The sequence below is a fragment of the Ursus maritimus genome, unplaced genomic scaffold (genome assembly GCF_017311325.1).
Source record: "Ursus maritimus isolate PB19 unplaced genomic scaffold, ASM1731132v1 scaffold_11, whole genome shotgun sequence".
In the NCBI taxonomy this organism is placed as follows: domain Eukaryota; kingdom Metazoa; phylum Chordata; class Mammalia; order Carnivora; family Ursidae; genus Ursus; species Ursus maritimus.
The window spans coordinates 59,767,420-59,787,801 of NW_024423453.1; the positions used below are offsets into that span (position 1 = coordinate 59,767,420).

The window sequence follows — 20,382 nt, forward strand, 5'->3', positions numbered from 1 at the left end:
AAGGTGGGGGAAGGTTTGTGGAGCTTCCTTGACCTCTCAGAGCAAAGCGCTCTCCCCACACCTCCATGTATCCAACTCAAAAGCTCTCCAAACCCCTGCCCTTTGGTTTTTATGGAGGCTCCGCTACGTAGGCATAAATGATTCAATCAGTGACCGGCCACTGGTGATGGATTCAACTTCCAGCCCCTCTCCCTTCCGCGGAAGCTGAGGGCTGGGACTGAAAGTTTCCCTGGCAACCAGCCACCATCATGAGGCAGACAGAGCTGAAGGGATTGAATTTGTGACCAGGGACACCCAGGCTGATGGGCAACTCAGTGTCCCTGAGTGGATGGATAACATGGAGAACCAGAATTCCTCGGCTCTGTGTAAACCACCCCAGAATTCAAGGGTGACACTAGCGACAAAGACAGTTCCTGACTTTGCAAGTCAGACATTGCAAACAATGGCTTGCAATAGAACGGTAGTCACATCATGAAGTTACATTTCTTGCACACTGAATCTCCAGCCTGATAGAAAAAGCTTCCTCACGTTCCTTCCAGCTCTCGAAAGGCTGTCCACTTGGGGTCACTTGGGGCCTTCCGAATAACATTCCACTTCCACACTAAGTGTTCACTCGTGTGAGAATTTCCATCATCAGTGACTTCAGTTCCCATCTTTGCGTGATGGCTTGTCTGTTGATTCTTTATTTTACCTGGACCAGAGGGAGGAAATCCGCTGTCCAACCTGTCAGAATTTGGAGTTGAAGGTGGCCGCACTGCACGGAGGTCCAAGGTGCCAGCTCGGGGCCCCGCCTCCTTTGGCTCTTCCAGGGGAGGTCTCTTCAGCAAGAGCAATGAGAACTGCAGTCCGATCTCTGGTACTCTCTTACCTGATGCCCATACTTCTTGCAGCCTCCGGGGTGAGCAGACCCTGCTGCGGTGAGCCGCTGAGCAAATAGCTGCCCCAAACACAGGTGTGGTGTGGAAGTGGCGCTCATGATACAGGTGTGACCTAGAACTTTCTCAGAAAAAGGGTAACGAATAGTTACTGCACCAGAGACACGAAAGTTTCCTTCCCATCTGCTCTTCCCTGGTAAATGTTCTTATCCTATTATTCAGAATCTGTTTCCCCCGGGTGTTGGGGGGCAGCTGCCTCCATGGAGCGCGCACCTACGGACAGCTGGGACCCTCTCCGCTTCCAGGCCAGCAAGGTCTGGAGCAGCCTTCCGTGGGAGGGGCCTATAGTCTTCTCTTCCTCTGCGGGGGCGGAAGGGAGGCGGAGCTGAATGAATCTGATGGGGCTTCTGGCCTGAGAGATCCAGCACGTGGTCTTGTTTTTGTTTTTCTGTAAAGGAATGCTGCTACACCCTAGTGACTGAATTTGGCTCCCCCAAACGCCTGGATTTTACTATCTGAAAATTTAAGCTCAGTAGAAAAATAGAATACCTCGTCACTATACCTTTCATTTGCTGATATCCATTTACTATGATTATTCCCAGTGTTAATTTCAAGTTCTAAACATAGTCTCTCATAATAGGTGGTTCACTAGCCTCTCATCTCCCCCTTTCACTAATCCTACTGCAGAGAAGTGTTCCCTGGGCTACTCAGGCAAATCCTTGTAATCCTGGGCATGTGGTCCTTAAGTAACTAACCTCTCGCTGGAAAAAATACTGCTCCTGGTCTTCATCACATTTCTGTACTCTACTGAGTCCAGGTTTGGGCAATTTCCAGTTTTCTTGTGTCCAGACTTCAGCTGCCTGTAAGACTTCTGAATTTTCTTGTTTTCCTCCTCCGTCTGTGGAGCTTCTCACAGTTTTAACTCTCCCTCTGGCTCAATCTTGCTCTCTCTTTCCCCTCTCACCCTGGGAATTGAAGGTATGTGCTCTGCAGTCTCAGTAATGTTGGCTTTAAGTGAGACCACAGCACAAAATAATAAATGAGATTTTAAACAATGTTTGAAGTGGGTGTAAGCCATGTTGTACGTTTCAAGACTGATATTCTCGCAGAAGCCATTGTGGAAGATGACGAAAGGCAAATGAATCACAGATGAGGGTGAAACGAAACCAATGGAATAAAGAAAATGAACAGACACAGATTTTAGAAGTTTTTTTATTTCTGATTAGGCTTGATACCACCATGTTTGGTTACTGGTAAGTTTTCACTCCCACCCTCTGACCTTCATAAAACAGGAAACAAGTTATTCCAAGGGATCCACATTTCAATTTCAACGTGTGGCACAGTTAGTTCATGGTGAGAGTCTAGAAGCCATCAGACCTTCAGTCAACGCTCAGCTTCTTGGTACAGTGGGTACTGCTGGGATCTCACTTCATTACTCATGGCAATATGCCATTCACTTCCATAACACCACAGAGCTCCATAACCTGGCATGTAGTAAACATAAAGTAAAATGAGTAAGAGAACTACAACACATGGCTCTGGTAACCCACTAGTGCCCAATTTACTAGCCCCGATATGCATGACTTTTGTAAACCAAAATGGTACCCAAAATGACAAAGATATGAACAGAGAATTTTGTAATTTTAGGTTGAAAATACCTAGCTAGATGAAAGCTCTGAAAAGCTGAGTATAATTCTTTATAAAACCAAAAGCACAATGAGTTATGTCTAAAAAAACAAATAAAAAACAACACTACATCAAAAACTAAGGATATCCTGTATGGTGCCTAACATAACATAATAAAAACTTATTTAAAAACAAAACAAAACAAAACAAAAAAACAACCTAACTTTAGGGAACTGAATTTTTCATAGAGCCAAACTACCACCCCACTGATTGACTTGCTAATTGACAAGGAGAAAATGCATCTTACTAGTGAAAAGAGCTGTGTTTGCCATCACATTAACTCAATGATCAAAGCTGATGTCCCCAACAGTGGGGTAACTAGACTTAATGTGCTGCTGATATCATGCACTATGAAGTAGATACTCTCACTTATGGAATATTCTTCAAAATGTATAACCTGAATTTCATCAAGACTTTAGATGTAAGGCATAGGCAGAAGATGGAAAAGCAAAAGAATCGAAAGTCCAGAATTGAGGCATTCTATAAGACAATTGGCCTCACCTCTCCGAAAAGTCAACATAAAATGTGAAAAGGGTATGGATGTGCTATTCTAGATTTAAAAAGACCGAAGACATAATTATTGTATGTGCTACTCAACTGGATTCTAAATTGGAAAAAAAAAAATCTATAAAACCAATGTTACAATTTAAATATGGACTGGGTGTTACATGATAATAGGGAATTAATATTAATTTCTTAAGTGGGATAGATTAGAATTTGGTTATGTTGGGGCACCTGGGTGGCTCAGTCATTAAGCACCTGCCCTCAGCTCGAGTCAGGATCCCAGGGTCCTGGGATTGAGCCTCGCATCGGGCTCCCTGCTGAGTGGGTAGCCTGCTTCTCCCTCTCCCTCTGCTCACCTGCTCTGCCTCCTTGGGTGCGCGCGCTCTCGCTCTTTCTGTCAAATAAATAAATAAATAAATCTTAAAAAAAATAATGAAGATTCTTTAAAAAAAGAATTTTGTTATGTAAAAGGATGTGTTCATTTTTTGCAGATGTACATGTAAGTGCTTAGAGTGATTAAAATAGTCCAACAACAACAACAAAACAGATGAAGCAAAGATGGCAAAATGATTATAACTATTGATTAAACGTATTGGGTCATGGGTATTCATTGTACTATTTTTTTCTATTTCTCTGCATATTTGAGCATTTTTATGATAAAAAGAAAAAACTTACTTTTATTAGTCTGAAAATTGGATGTCTAAACTAGTTTCTTCCATCTACGTGGACCAGATAAACCTGTCAATTTCACCAAAGAAATTTAAGTAAATGAATATATAAATACTAATCATTTTTTAAAAACTTAAGTAATACCTGCAGTCCTCACATGAAAAGTCATCTACTGGCAACAACAAACAAAAAGGCAATAATTTAAATTAAACCACACCACTTTCCCTTTAGTTAACTTTATCTTATAAGGGAAAAAACCAAAAACTTGAAATGGCAACAGTGCCTGGTATTTCTGTAAGTTAAAATCAGTGGAATTGATTATTGGCTGTTCTTATTAATGAATGACTTTTAAGTAGATGGTTTAAAAGTGAAAACAATCTTGCTCATCACAAAGTATATGTTGTAACAACTTTTTGGTAAGAGTTTGTTGAAGCATAGAGAGTACCTGTCAGTAAAAAGAGAACCAGACTTCAGGAAATGTCCATCATTTATAAATAACTGATAACTGTGCCTGTTTGCACATTAATTAAATAATTTAGTCCTCACATATATTTTAACCAGTCTACTTTCCTATCTGAATGTATGTATAGAATATGCTAATTAAATAAAACATTCATATTTCCCTGCATACATTTGTCTTAAGATATCATGATTGGGTAGTCAAATGGTGATTTCTAAAATTGCTGAAATCCATTTCCTATAATAATAAGGTGATTAGCGATTGGACATAATGACAATGGCACAGGGCTGGTAGTTATAACACATACATGATAGGCACGCTTACAGGCGTGTATATTATATAAATACCTGCTTGACATTGGGCAAGTCTCTTTGGGCTTTAATTTCCTTATTTAAACATGCAATGGTTAGAATAGATTAAAGACTCTTAACTTGGGTTGGAAGGATCCATGGATCCTCTGAAATTAAAATATTTAGAAGCATGTAGAAGCATTTTTGTGAGGAGACTTTTGGTAGATGGGGTATATGAGTTGTAGTACTTCTCACCTAAAGATATTTTCTATTTCCCTGACCATTGATCAGAGGTGGCCTTATGACTTGCTCTGACCCATTAGAACGAGACAAAAGTGATGTTATATGACGTCCAAGCCTTGATCTTGCAGCTTCTGCTCGGGGGTTCTCTTGGAATGCTGTCCCCACCATGTAAATCAGTGCTGGCTCTTCTGAGGGAGACACGTGGCTCAGCTGACAGCCAGCAACAACCAGCAAACACGTGACAAAGACCATCTTGGACCATCTAGCCCAAGTTAAGCTATACATGACCAAAGCCGCCTGAGTGATCCCAGACAAAACCAGCAGGAGAACCACCCAGATGGACGCAGGAGAAGAACTGAATTGTGAACAAGTTAATAGTAGCTGCTTTGAGCCACTAAGTTTTTGGATAGTTTGGTATAGTGGAATATCCACCTATTTCAAAGCGTATTTAACTTTTATCTAACTCTCAAGGGTTGTAAATTGAATTCAAGTTAAAGTATTTAAAATTTTACGATTCCTTGTCTCTGGTCTCTTCATGAACTTTACCATGGGTAGGATTTAACTTGGCAAGTCTTACATTCAAACTGCACTTAAAAGTAAATTCTAGGGTTTTTGAACTGAAGAATCAACAGGTTTTTGAGTCTATAATTCAAATACTTTTTCTACTTTCCTTTTGAAAAAATGTGGGGTGCCTGGGTGGCTCAGTCAGTTAAGCGTCTACCTTCGGCTCAGATCATGATCCCAGAGTCCTGGGATCGAGTCCTGGGATCAAGTGCTGGGATTGAGTCCTGGGATCGAGTCCTGCATCGGGCTCCCGGCTCAGTGGGGAGCCTGCTTCTCCCTCTATCACTCCCTGTTCTTGTGCGCGCTCTCTCTTTCTCTGTGTCAAATACATAAATAAAATCTTTTTAAAAAAATGTGGAACCGTGTTCAGATACTTCTTCATTTTCTGTACTTTTTTCCTTTTTTCTTTTCATTCTCCATATTTTTTAAAGATGAAAGCCACTTCATTCAAAAATTCTAATAATATTCTGGTCTGTTACTTTCAGTGTTTGAATTTATTTAGGACAGCTAGCATTTGCTCCTAAGTGATCTTATTTCTCAATTCCTCTTCCCAAACTTTGTCCTGCCCTTTCTCAGCTAAAGAGTAAAACGGGGTCTGAGGGTGTGGCCACCTTGTATTTTCACCGTTGACATAACCTCGACCCAACACCATCACAGCCCTGCATGGATTCTACACTTTTCTTGCTTTTGTTTCAAACAGCCCCCTTCATCATCTAGAATGTTAGCCTCCTTCTGGATTTAATCTTTCTGACTCTTTTTCTCACATATTCCTGACAGAGTTTTTGTATCCAGCTTGTTTTTATAGATTATCTTTCACATTTTATATATACCATTTAAAAATATATCTGCTCTCAGCAGACACCTTCCTGCATGAAGACACTAAATCTTTTTGGCTACCTCCTTCCTTTTTCTTTTCTTCGTTTTCCCCCCTGTCTAGGACCATTTACAATAGTAGCATCCAAATTTTATTTTGAGGGCTCTCCCCTGCTTCTTTTTGGAATCTCAGCCGGGGGGGGGGGGGGTCAAAGTCAGGCTTTTATAATTTCCTGAGATATTTTAAAACTCCAACTAACCAAGTGTGTGTCTGGCAGTGACCACATCCCTCTGGAATTTTCTGATGGCCAGGTGGCCCTCTTCCAGGATTCCTGTCACTTCTGATTTTCCATGCAGGGCCTCCGAGTTGGCCAGAATTAGAAGCAGGGTGTTAATCCTCTTCATCACTTCCTCTCCCTTCTGAAAGATGAAATTATCATGTGGGTTAGTGATTTTCAACCTGGCTGCACATTCAAATCCCTCGGGGGCACTTAAAAAAGAAGTCCGGGGCCCTACCCTGAGAGATTCCGCTTTAATTAGAAGGGTGGAGCCTGCCTGTCAATATCTATATATTTAATTCTGGGATTATTTTAATGTGCATCCAGGACCGAGAACACTAAGCGAGGCAAATCGTGGATTTATCAGATGTTCTGAGTTTAGAAATTGAGACATCTGGCAATGCCTGGATAGTGGGAGCCCCCATCATTAAGATTCTGGATGCTTCTCTTCTCTAGTCCATTAAGTTTTAACACAGGCAATCTAGTTCTAGCGTGTCTAAACAGGATAATGACAACCAGAACCACGATATTGCTTTCTGATTGTTGATATTAATCTCAACACAGCTCTAACATCTTTAAACAAGATGAAGCCCCAAAGCTAAAGGTCCTTTGAAAAGTTCAGAAGACAGTTTGGGGCATTCGTTTTTCTGAAATTCCAAATGAAGATGAACTAACTACATTGCCCTTGATGGTTTTTCTTGTTAATTAAGGGAGTCATTTGATAAAGGAAGTATATTAAAAATGACAAAATGAAGCACAATTTTTTTTTCTCCTTCCTCGGTCAGTCCTCAGGATGCCCCTTCTCTGTTAGTCAAAAGGCAATTGAGATGTCACATACATCAGATTTTTGAAAAATTCCCCCTTACCACACATCACACACAGCACGCCTTTTGGGCTTTTTTTTACATCTTCAGTTCTAATTGTTAATAACGATCACCGAGTGTGCACGTGCAATTTTCCCTGAGGCGGACTGTTCTTCCACCATAGAAAGAGCCTTGTTTCTGGTTAGTGGCAGAGCTGATCATAGTGTCATTCTCAGAGGTGAGCTAAATGTCAGCCAAACGGGGACATTTAAGAGTGAGCAACACATCAGCCCTAGAGCTGCATGGCTTGGAGGAGCGTCTCCTCAGACGCCCTACCGAGGGCACCGCTGCGTCTCGGCAAGCACCGCGCAGGCGGGGAGCGGACAAGCGTGACTGCGCAACCTGGAAGGCTGTGCCGGGCACTCTGGGCATGCGCGGGAATTCAGCCTCCCATGAATTAGAGGTGACCGTGGGAGAACATGAGGATGCGATTTTCCGGAATGCTTGCTCAAGAAATAAAAGGCATAGAGCGTCCTAAAACTCTAGCTCTAATCTGGTCTGAGTTAGCTGTGTAGAAACGGCTGTCTGGGGACAGTGGAAGTCCAGAGGTATGTTCTATAGCAATCTAAAAAGAGATAGACAACAGAAAGGATAAGCCACATTCTCATGTTGAAACACTGCAACTGCTTTCAATTAAGCAGGCCGTTTAAGAATCACATGCATTTTGTCAATAATTCAGTTTTGCAAATGTTTGGCAATATGGTTTCATCTGACAAACTCTCAATAACGTATTTTCCCACTTTCTAAAGAAAGCACATGTAGACAAGGGTGTCAAGTAACGTTAAAGAGTGTGTTTTGAAACCGTGGACGCTAAGAAAACTAGCGTTGGTTCTCTCTCCAACGCTAACTCATGCCATCTTGAGCCAGGATTATGGAAGTCTAAAAACAATACATGAGAAGATGGTGGAATGAAACAGAATGACTGCCAACGAGAAAGAGCTAATGGCAGAGTGAACACCACTGATAACAGGATCTCCTAAAATTGGTGGGTTTAACTCGGACTGAGAGTTACTTTCATGTCTCTTTCATTTTACTGAGATAGACAACACCTATACACACACACACACACACACACACACATTTCATCACCCGTGCTCCAATATCGACGCTGAAAACAATGTATACTGCACAAATTGCAGATTCATGCACCAGTGTTTGCAGAAGTTTAAAATATAATCCAGTTACATTTCTGCTTCTTCCAACATTGTGCAATCTTTCTAAACAACTCTGTGACTTTCCTGGAGGAAAGAGAAGATTCCCACTGCTTCAAATTAAGGTCCACATATTAGCAGAGGAATTATTGGTTATGACTGATGGAAAACAGATTGAGTATTCTTTCAATTAGAAATAAGTACATTCATTTTATAAATGGTCTGCCCCAGGAAAGCAGGCACGTTCAGACCACAGGTGTACATGGTGATCGCTCCTTCCACTCTTTCCTTAGAAATGCAGTAAAAACCACACCTAGTACTTTAAATGTTTTGGTTTTGCAAGCAACACAATCTCCCGATTTCACCCTAAACCAACTGGCTGCTTTGGTACAGTTCAACCAGGACTGCACAGAGGACCCGGATCAAAAGAAGACAGTCTACCTCTTCATTTGATCTGAGTCAGTGTGAATTAATTTAAAATGTCAAACTTGATTTCTATAAAACAGGCTTGAAAAACAATACTGTTTGGTTAAGAAAGAGGTTAATGAGGAAAATGTAATCCCTACTCGAATGCCATTGGAATGCAAAGCCACATTTATTTGCATGTGTGGTATCTGTAAAAGGTCCAAGGAATTTTGTTTTTGGTGTTTTGAATTGTTTATAATGTATTCTCTTTTTATTCCATCTACTAACAATTCCCAGAAATGATGGAAATCAAAAGATGGAAAAATATAAATGGATTTGGCTTCTAAGAAAATTACCAGTTGCAACATCAGCTCTAGCCACAGTGCATAAAGCAGGTGATTATGGGGACAATAAAGAAAAATGTTATTAAATCAGTAAAAAAAAATCCCTCGAATCTTGCCAATTCTGTGATAGCGCCTTAAAGTCTGACACTCCAAAACAGTCCATGCCAAAATTTGCAACAAAGTTTCACTAATAATGATGCTTATTTGCAAGCATACAGTTTAGATAGCCCAGGCTGCAGGGCACAAAACACACTGGATAATTTCTTTGACCTTGCTAGGTTTTATTACAGCATTTACCAAAGTGTCAAATAAAACAAATCTATTATTTTAAAATCAACACTGGAAAGGTCACTTGACTTTTCAATAGGCCAGTTTTTCATCACACTTTCAGATGATTTTCTTGCACATTTCAGGGTCGGGATCAGCTTCATTAAGAACACTGGATTTCAAAACAAGCCCTTTTCCCTCTGGCCTAGCAGCCAGAGTAGAGCACTGTGCTGGGAGCCACAGGCCGTCAATTAACAATGAGCCAGGCCCTTGGAGCAAGGGATGTCTTGGCAGAAAGTCAGTCGTATTAACCTTCAAGCCTTGGTTCTCGTTTCCCATGGAGTTGCTTTCCTATCGCACCTATGTGCTAATAAATTACCTCTATTTAATGTAACCATTAGGATTACCATTATCTAAACTTATTTCAATGCCCTCCCACCGCTTTCAAATATGCAAGAATAAAAATGAGACAAAAATTAATGTTTTTATGGCTTCTCCTGATATTTCTATTTCTGGCAAATTCTTTTAGATACGTGGAGTGATAAAATTCTACAGTAACAAAATCTCTTCAGAAACCTCTAGTTCCCTTGCCTAAAGTTTTCCGGGGTTGGACCTCCTTTGGAGCAACCCTCCAGCCCCAGTGAAGGAGGAGGGGCGATTTGATTGATACCTTGGGAAGAAAGACCTGAGTGTGCCCATTCCAGCCCCCTGGGACCAAACTCTGGGCTGGACAAGAGGTGTGATGTATTAGGCTTCTAGAATGCCAATTCCTTCACGGAAGTAAATTAACTAGTACAGAATTAATATAAAAACGTAAGTTTTAGCAACATGTGCACTCTGGATTCCGACAGCCCTGCTCCACCTTCTTCACTCGGGGCCCCCGGCCTCTATCTGGAGCCACCTGTAAGTATCTGCATCACTGCTGACATGCGTTTAGAGGGACTAAGGACCAAAGACAGTCATTTCCACTCTGACGTCATTGGCCAGCGCCAGTCTCACATGACCACAGCTGCAAGCCACAGAGTGGGGCTGTGTGCGCCTCCTGCAGGGGGCGGGACCATGCATTTGGGAACAGTGACAGTTGCCGGAGCCGTCAGTTCCTTCTGGACAAAAATTAGTTAAGTGACGTATATTCGGTCTCGTCTCTGCTCAGGAAGAATTGAGAAGTCAAAGAATCAGCTCCTGAATAATATCTGCAGGTGCAGGGCTCTAAGGTGGGGTTTAGGCAACAAGGTGGGCAGAGGGGACAGCCCTACTCTCCGTGCTGCAGCAGAAATTTGCAAGGTCCACTCAGCTCCCAGATCACACTGAGGGAAGCAGACTTGCCCAAGTAACTCATCATTCATTCTCAGGCTGGAAACTGAAAACTCATTATCTTCCCTTAATTGGTTATAACCTCTTCCCGGAGTGAGTGCCCCGATACTAGAGCACAGCACGGGGCGGTAACAATCAAGTTTCGAAACGGGCGGGCAGTCATTGAGCCCTAGTAAAAATGTCTGCCTGAACGCTCCAAAAACTGCTGTTTGCCCTGCTTTGCTATGAAAATCAGGAGGGGGTGCCAGCAGAAGTGAGGCTTTGTTGCTAGAGAGAGGCAGAACAAGATGACAGCGATTCAGCACGCTCATCTCTTCACCCACCAGAGGTCTGGATTCCAGGCAGGCTCGCTGGGATCAGGCTCAGTGCTCCCGAATTGCCCCCCGCTGAGGACGGTCATCTCACCACCTGCAGGGTCTCTACTACCCTCCGCCCACACTCATCCAGACCTCGGTGCAAAGCACCCAAACAGCCTTGTTCGCTGGATCGGTCAGGATTCAATACAGGAAACAGAAGACAATCTAGATCTTTTGAGCTCAGAGAGATTAAATACAAGTTATCAAGTTGGAGAAAGCCATCGAGTCAGGGGAAGCCATCGAGTCAGGGGAAGCCATCAGAGCCCCCATAACCACAAGGCTGGTGACCAGACAGACAGTGGACCATGGAATGCAGCCACTGCCCATACTCATGCCTTCCAGAGTCTTCTTGTGCACCCACAAGCTAAAGGAAGAGAGTGTGCTCCTCTTTTTTGCCTTTCAATCCTGTGTGACTGCATTTAATTATCAGAACGTACAGTGCACCTTGGATTCTAGCTGCAAAGGTGACGAGGAATTGGTTTTTACACTCCCGGGCCCTGTAATACAAGATCATGGAGAAACTTAGGGGTGGTGAGTGGATAGGTAGTAACTAGCAGTCCTACGGGGACTGTACAATGAATCACTTTTCTTCGTGGTCTGTCCAGGAATAAGGTGCCCCAAACCCATACTCTCCTGAGAGCCCTTCAAGATGGACAGCCCCCAAACCAACCACTGGGAGCTGGCGTTGTTGCTGGAGTCACCCTCCTCTGGTTCAGATCTCCTGGCAGCCTTGATTGTTGGATGATTGGCTTGGGGTGGGGGTGCGGGGTTCATGGAATTAAGATGGCATTAGGGCCCAAAACTCAGGAGTGTTTTTGTTTGGCCCTGCAAGTCACCTTCCTATTCCACACCCTTCTCAGAATTTTATGGAGCAATGGTTCTCAAGGTCTGGTCCTGGGGCAGCAGCAGCCTTACTTGGGAACTTGTTAGAACGGCAAATTCTCAAGCCCCACCCCAGACCTGGTGAATCAAAACTAGGTGTGGCGCCCAGCAATCAGGGGTGTAACAAGCCTCCCAGCTGACTCTGATGCATGCTAAAGCTTGAGAACTGCTATAGGAAATTAGACATTTCTGGAACAACAGAAAATGGAAAACGATGCCCTCTTGATTACTAGAGGCAAAACCAGCATCTGTCTCAGCACAGAGCTCTAGTCAAGCTAAATGGAGCCTATGGTAGGTCCTCTCCTCTGAAGTCTAAATCAACATCTCCTTTCCCTCTGGCTGGCCACGGGATACAGGAACCCAAAGCTGTGAGCAGCATGTTTCCAGGTGAAGAGAGAAAAGGAAGGCCACACCCAAGCTGGGTCTTGGCTCAGCGAACTAGCCCTGGTATTTGGAGTGGGAAAGGGATGTCAACCCTTACATGTCATCCCTTAGGGCAGACGGTACCTAGCAGGTCCACTTACCAGGAACTAGGAGAAAGAGCCAAAGGGAGCCATTGCCTTTAAACATAACATGACCTGGCTTCTAGTAAATATGGTTCAATCGACCCTAATAAAGGGACGGTAGGATCTGCTCCTCTTCGATACTGAGACTGGGAAGAAGTGCAGGGACAAAAGCGTTCCTACAACCCAACATCAATCATTGAGCTCCTAACTGACTTCTCCTGGTTCAAGGCTATTCTTTCTGCTCCTGTTAAGATAGTGGGTCCCCTTACCAAAGTACTTAACTCCAGCCACCCCTCCTCCACCCTTTGGGAGAAATGGACCACCCTCCCACACCCAGTCTGAATAAGCAGGCTAATGCTTTGGGCTTTGCTCCAGGGTTCCTATGGTAATCTTCCTCACCACCTGTGCTCCAGTCATTCTTTCTTGCCAGTCTTCTCCCCGGGGCCCTAAGCCTGACTCCATCTCTTATCCGTGTAACCCTCATAATCAGGAAAGAACCCACCAGGTTGAGATTTTAAAATTGAATACCCTGGGGTGCGGGGGTGCTGGCTCACTCAAGTAGAGCATGGGACTCTTGATCTCGGGGTTGTGTGTTCCAGCCCCTCACTGGGCTAATTATTATTTAAAAAATAAAATAAAATAAATTTTTAATTAAAAATCACAGCTTTCAAACTCCTTTTTAAATGTAAGCCATAATAAGAAAGACATTTTACCCTGCGATTCAGGACATATATACACAAAAATGGGAAAAAACGATTTGTGAAAGAATATGTATTCTTACATCCTTCTGATATTTTTTATTTTTTTTCTATTTCATTTTTAAAAAAAAATCCTGCTCAAATCCCGCAGTGTCGATTTCATGAGTTACTAATGGTTGGCAACCTGCAGTATGAACAACACTGCTCTGGAGCACACGCTGTAATAAACACACCACCAGCACCATATAAAAAGCAGCATTAATAGCACACTGTCATCATTACTGAGGTTGCTGAGTGCTCTGTGTGTTTGTATGTATGTTACTGTCTTTTCAATTAAAATCTTAAAATTGCTATAGGCCATAATACCAACTCTACTCTTAATGTTCCAGTGAATTAAAAAACACACACAACAACCCTTACTTTTATTGAATTCATCTTAACTTCAAATTTGGTGACGATTTGCAACAGCAGCACACGCGTATGGCTAAATTTTCGTTACCGGATTAATAGTTATTTTGTAAGTTTCAACAAACATTTTTTAATTCAGTGATTTTGGTTTAGATCAAGGAAATCGATATGCTCTTATAATGGAGTTTCTCCCTTCTTCCTGTTAAATAACAGTAGTTCAAAGACTGGAAACATTTCAAGGATAAAAAATGGGGTTTGAAAATTGAAACGTGTGCCCTCCATAATAGATTCAGACCCTCAGCTGTCATATGAGGGAACCTCAAAGCCCACCATTCGCAGCTGGGAGGAATTCTATTTTTTTTTTTTTTTAAATAAACATGCACCTACTCTGTTACTTAGGAATAAGTAGGCCACTACACACGACACACAGAGACACGATCCTGCACCCACGGCTACGCGCGCACCGAGGCTCGAGCGCCCTCCCGGCCCCACGCGTCATCTGCTGCACAGACAGATACAGGATGCCGGCAAATTGGAACCGGCCTTAACCTCTCCTCGCTCTCCTTCCCCAAATCAAAACCCACCGTAAACACCGCGAAGAGCCAGGAAACCTCATGGCTTTAATTATTTCCGTTCCCCAAGCTCCATGTGGCACACAGGACACCTCGTTTCCCTTTGGGCTTGCCGTCATCCTGCGAGGGGCGCGGAAGAAGAGGCAAGCACATGTCTCCGCAGAGCCCAGGGCGCAGAGCGAAAGCGCCAGCCTGAGACGGAGCTCTTCCTCCACCGCTCCTTCCCACTAGGGAAGGAGGAGCCTCCAGCTCTCGCAGGGGTTGAGAGTTGGCGCCACCTGGCTTTTTAAAGAAGAACGGGATCAGGAAGTGCAGGAGGTTGAAGAAGACCCTGCGCGCTCCTCTCCACCGCGGGCGCGGGCGGTGTTTAGAAAGCCCCGGTGCGCCCTCCACTTCAAAGCCCCCAGAGGCAGCCGGGCAGCTGGCAAGGGCGCGCTACGGAAGGAGAGGCAATTACCCTGCCGGGAATTGAAAAAAACTGGGAGCTGATGTGAGAATAGCGGATTCCACATTTAAGGCAGGTCCAAGGTGCACGAGTAACTGTGGCAACTCAAAGCGTTATACATAAGCACGCGTCAGTTTACACCTTGGTCAGCTCTGGCTCGGTTGTAGCAATCACTTATTCCGTGCAAACTTCCTACGCTGACCCTTGGAAAAAGAAAAAAGACAGGAGAAAGGGCTTCCGAGGGTTCTGATCTCCATTCGGTTGCAACATTGGAAAGAAGGCATGTTGTTCAACGAATCTTCGGTGTCTCCGTTTGTTCACGTGCAAAATGAGATAAACAATGCCATCCATCACTGCTCCAAGTGACCCATGTAAAAATAAAATGAAAACCTGGCGGGAAAGTGCTTCAATGTTACCGTTTGAGTAGGAAGGTACAGTCATAGTCACAGTAAAAATAGTAATGGGCTCTATAAATTTGCACCTTTCGTGTTTGTGTGTTTGGATATAATGATGCTACAGGATGGCTGCAAATTGGAGGCCACTGCTACAAACAGCTTTATCTAGAACCTGGACTAGTTATCGAAAGTATTTATCCACCTATTCAGCAAGCCTTTTAAAGGGTGGGATCTGGGGGTGCCTGGTGGCTCAGTCGGTTAGGCGTCTGTGTTCAGCTCGGGTCCTGGTCCTGGGGTCCTGGGGTGGAGCCCTGCGTTGGGCTCCCGGCTCAGTGGAGAGCCTGTTTCTCCCTCTCTCTGCCTGTCGCTGTGCCTGCTTGTGCTCTCTCTCTCTCTAACTCTCAAATAAATGAATAAAATCTTTAAAAATAAATAAATAAAGGGTAGAATCTAGAGAAAGCTATGTTTGGAAACTGCCTTTCCATGTAACCATGCAGGTACACAAACACAGACATATGGATGCATACAATAGGTACACATTAAGTGCACGTATGAAAACGCATGGGAAATGTGGGTCTGTACTTAAAACAATGACTAAGGTACAGTGCTGCACAGTTTACAGAAGACTTGCATTCACTTTTCATTTAATCTTCACAGTATCAGGGGGTATGGTTAGTCCCCGTTTTACAGATGAGAAGAGTGAGACTCAGAAAAATAACTTCCCCCAAATTTTGATGATATGAAGCCACAGACCCAGTATTTACTCTAATCCTGGGTCACTCTCATATTCAGCAAACATGTGATAAACACCTACTGTGGGTCAGGCACGAAAGCCTTGTGGCCACACAGATTAAAGCTTTAGTCCACTGCCCTCAAGGAACTCACACCTAGTGGAGAAGAGAAAGCAATTATAATCCTATAAAACTCTGTAGAGAAAAACTCTGTAATCAGCCTGGGGCTTGGTGAAAGCTTCCAAGAAGAGAACACACAGGCTGAATCTTGAAGGACAAACAGCAGGAGTCTGATGAAGGAGGGAACTGGGTACCAGGTAGAGAGACAACATGTGCAAAGACATGAAGGCAAAAAACAAAACAAAACAACACAACAACAACAAAAACACCTCAGTGTAGTTCAACAGAGCCAGGGCTTAGCAGGCATGAAGGGAAAGTGGTGAGAAAGGAGACTATAAAGAGCATTATAGGCTCAGCATTTGGGTTTTCCTGATGTCTATGGGGAATGCATAAAAGATTTAAAGTAGGGCATTGACATGATCAAATTGCATTACACAAAGACCACTCCAGCTGCTGTGAGGACAGACTGGAGAGTGTGATGTAGGAGAAATGATGGAATGATACAGGCAAAACTCAGTATTTGTCATTACTAAGGCAGGAGGTTGTGGGCGGGGGATTTGAGCTATTTATGAGGACCTGGTGACAGTTGTCAGGCAGCTGGTCTGAGCTCCTGATTGGCGGTGGTGTCGCTCAGAGACTGTGCAACTGGGACTAGAAATCCAATCTGTTTTAAGCATAGTGGGTCTTACAAATCTAAGTCTGTCTACATGTAAATGACCTCCAGTAGGGGGGATATTCAGGTCTAGTGTTCTGAGAAAAGGTCTGAATTGTAGACAACTATGTCGTTAACACCAAATGAAATCATAATATGGTTAATAATAATAATAATTGCAAACATGCATTGAGTACTTGCTATGTGTCTGGCACTGTGGAAAGAGAATTTTTAGTAGATTTTCTCATTTAACAACCTCAGGAAGTCAGTATTCTGATTATGGCTCAGGGAGAGGTTTTCATATAAGAAGAGGTCCAAAACAGGATCCTGAGGATGATGTTTTAAGACGAATGGCAGAGGACCTCCTTCTACAATATTGCACAGCTATAGCCACAAAGAACAATTTACATTATTCGCCAGATTTAAACACAAGAGGCAACATGTCAACCTCCAGTTGGCTGAATTTTCAGCTCCATCTTTTCTCTGCATGCCTAGGACAACATCCTAGAGTGGCCATCTGGGCTGGGCAGCCCACTTACACATACCTAAGTCCCTGATGACAGAGATTCCCTCAAACCTGGTACTAGGTGGGGTTGTTTAAGCCCCCAAGTCATCAAGGTCCCCAGCAGGAAGGTGACAGAGGAAAAGACAGTGTCAGTGCAGAGAAATTGCCTGTCCCACTCCATACCCAAGGAAAACACATCATAACTGTTGGTCCTTAAAACACTCTGGATTCCAACCAGGCAGCATCAGGCTAGTCAAGGTCAACCAGGGCCAGCCATGCAGGAGGGAGAAAGCACCCTAGACTTAATTTTCAATGTGGCAAACAGTTCCCCAAGTCATTTTATTACATCAAGAAGGTGCTCCCCCAAAGCAAGTAAGAACAGCTTTACTGTCTTATTCTTAAAGGTGAATAATTTGTTAGCCCCTCTGCCAACTCACCCCAACATTGATAATTTGGGAGTTTGCTGTGTGAGGGGAAAGGGTCAGTTGAATATAATTCTGAACATTGGCATTATTCTAATTATTACTTTGCCTCATATTAAATTTGACTAGGGTTTATGTTGGATTCGAGACTCTAAAAACAAGTTAAGACTAGCTGCTATACTCTCATTAGAGGAACCCTAATCTTTGTCCCAATGGGCCTTGAAGGCTTCAAGTCTCATGCAACAGAGCTGATATGCTTAAAGAACCACTGCCCAAGTAAAATAGTACGGACTTCAGTTCTGCTTTAAATTCACCCTCCTGGGGGCGCCTGGGTGGCACAGAGGTTAAGGGTCTGCCTTAGGCTCAGGGCGTGATCCTGGCGTTATAGGATCGAGCCCCACATCAGGCTCCTCCGCTATGAGCCTGCTTCTTCCTCTCCCACTCCCCCTGCTTGTGTTCCCTCTCTCACTGGCTGTCTCTATCTCTGTTGAATAAATAAATAAAATCTTTAAAAAAATAAAATAAAATAAATTCACCCTCCTGAACCTAAGATTATTATATTCTGGCTAAGTTATTCCTGATTTGAAAGACAAAGTGGGGTGAGGAATGTGGATGAATGGGTAGTAGAAAGAAGCATCCTAAAGAATTGATCCATGCTGGGGAGGGGGGACAGCGGAGCTGGCTGGCTCAGTCAGTAGAGCATGCAACTCTTGACCTCAGGGTTCTGAGCTCGAGCCCCACATTGGATGTAGCGATTGCTTAAAAATTAAAAAAAAATCTTAAACTTTTTTTTAAAAAACCTAACTGATCCATGCTCATCTAAACCTGTCACTGAGACTGGTAGATCCCCATATTTGCAGTAACTCTCTTCAGGGAGTAGGAACTCTCTTCCTGAGCAGGAAGCTAACATGGGCTCTCCAACTATGCAACGTGGGCATGGGGAAATCAGCTCTCCCGGCTCCAGGATGAAGGGGCAGAAGCATTTCTAAAGCCCTTTGCAAGTTTAATATTCACTCAGTACTAATACAAGAAGGGTTCTAGTGTTGACTCTTGTTTTTCCATCTGGTATGGGTAAGGGACTCACTGTATGTTGATACATAAGAGAATATAAGAACAGAAATTGGATTTATGAACAGATCACCTTGATGAAAAATTAATATATATGTATATATTATCGACACCTAATACACACATACGTGTGTGTGTATACATATATGAGAGAGAGAGAGAGAGAAATAGATCCAGCAAAATTGACTGGTCAAGATATGCAGCAGGCTGATGGCAAAGCCAGGTCTAAAGCCCAGATTTTCGAACTACTTGTCAGGTAATTTGCCCACTGGTCCCTGCGTATAAGTCGTATATGGCATCAGAACACTGGAAGATGTGATAAGATTCATGTTTAATCAGCTCCATGTGGGATGTATTTTCTTCCCCCACCATCATTAATATTGCATTAGAAAAAGCTGCAAGTTCTGGCGACAGCATGCTTCTTCTTTTAAATGGGAGCCCCAAGAATTTACCCCTGCTTTTAATACTAAACTTCCATGTAAATTTGCTGAAGGAGAACATCCTTTTTCAGAGGTGATGATAGGAATCCATTTAATGGGAGAAGCTAAAAGGAAATTATCCAGCTTGTCCTTCCCTTGAGGTTAATGTGAGGTAGTGAGCCCTGTGGGCACTAGGCTCGGGGAAGAAGGCTCTTCCCCAGCCCCATCCCAGCTATGTGCCCTGAACAAGTAACTACCTTTCTGGGTCTCAGTTCATCTTCAGAGAAATTCAGAAGTTGAACTACATCACATTAATGACCCCTGACATTCTGAGATTTCTTCTTGAGAAATTCCTGAAGCAAACCTCCTGAACTTTTAGCCAGCTGTTCCCTGCCTCTCTCTGCTAAATAATTTTAAAAACTGGGAGAGTAGTAATAATAATAATAGCAGTTAAAGAAGAAGAGGAACTTTGCAACTAACTCTTGTTTACACTGAGTAAAAACGTACTTTGCAGGCTATTGCCTTCACTTAGTTCACCATTCATTCAATAAATATTTAAGGGCCCCCTATTCGAGCACTGTACTAAGGCCTGGGGATTCAGCCAGTGTAACGACCACATTAAGGAAGCACTAAGAGGAAAACGTGCTTTTTCAGATACTATGCCGCAAGCGACCCTACAACCTCTGAATCTGATAATGCCTCAATACCTCAGCCGGCTCTGAGTTCTGGGCGAGTCACGGCCTCCCCGGCCTGGCTTCTGCACCCAGCCGGCCCGTCTTCAAGGTTCCAGTCCTGGGCTGCATTCAGTTCCTGAAAGGCCTCATTGATCGGTCAGCACAGCCGCCAACTGCCTCCAGTGAACGCTACACGTCCTAGGTAACCGGAGCCCGTGGCTCCCTCCCATTTGGGGAGAAAAAAAAAAAAAAAAAAAAAGATGGGGGTGGTGGGACCGAAAAAGGAAAGGAGAAAAATACTGAGAAACATGTTTTGGCAGGCAAGGCCTTCGGAGACTACCATATGTGCTCCATATTGAGCAGCCCCTGGTCTTTGATGTTTTTTCTGAAAGTAAAGACATTATTCTTTCTCAAACTGTGCCTAAGTACTACAGACATTAAAACAATGAGGCCAGAACGAACGGACCGGGCTCTAAGTGTTTAATTCGTCCTTCACCCAAGTGCTCGCCACCGGTTCGCTCTCCAGCGTGCACCCTGGCAGCTGGCAGGGCTGCCACCCCGTGCCGGCCCCATCCCCCCCGTTCAGGCCTGCGTGTGTCTGGATCCTAGGACACCTTCGCGCCAAGTTCGGAAGTAAGTACTTTCCCAAACGCCCGGCGCAAACTCCCCAGATGTTTCCTGCGTCACGGAAACGAGCCCGGGTTGGATCTGAAGCATTCTTACGACGGCGGGTCACGGGGCCCGCCCGGCGCCCGCGAGCCCGGCTCCCCCGCGACGTGCGGGGTGCGCCCACCCCCCCCCCC

The 20,382-nt window shown here is 43.8% G+C and overlaps 1 long non-coding RNA gene across 3 annotated transcripts in view; it reads right to left on the reverse strand.

The window, feature by feature from the left end:
• Positions 1-2,077: 2,077 nt before the first annotated feature.
• LOC103675922 overlaps positions 2,078-20,382 on the reverse strand; it is a 35,461-nt gene continuing 17,156 nt past the window's right edge. For 2 of the 3 annotated variants that reach the window (XR_571953.2, XR_005833925.1), the window contains 4 exons: positions 6,365-6,524; positions 3,741-3,803; positions 3,422-3,459; positions 2,078-2,359 (listed from right to left, as the gene is read on the reverse strand). This is a non-coding gene — a long non-coding RNA (uncharacterized LOC103675922). Of the gene's footprint in view, positions 2,360-3,421; positions 3,460-3,740; positions 3,804-6,364; positions 6,525-14,160; positions 14,354-20,382 lie in introns of those variants that run through there. The other variant, XR_571951.2, reaches the window with a different exon arrangement.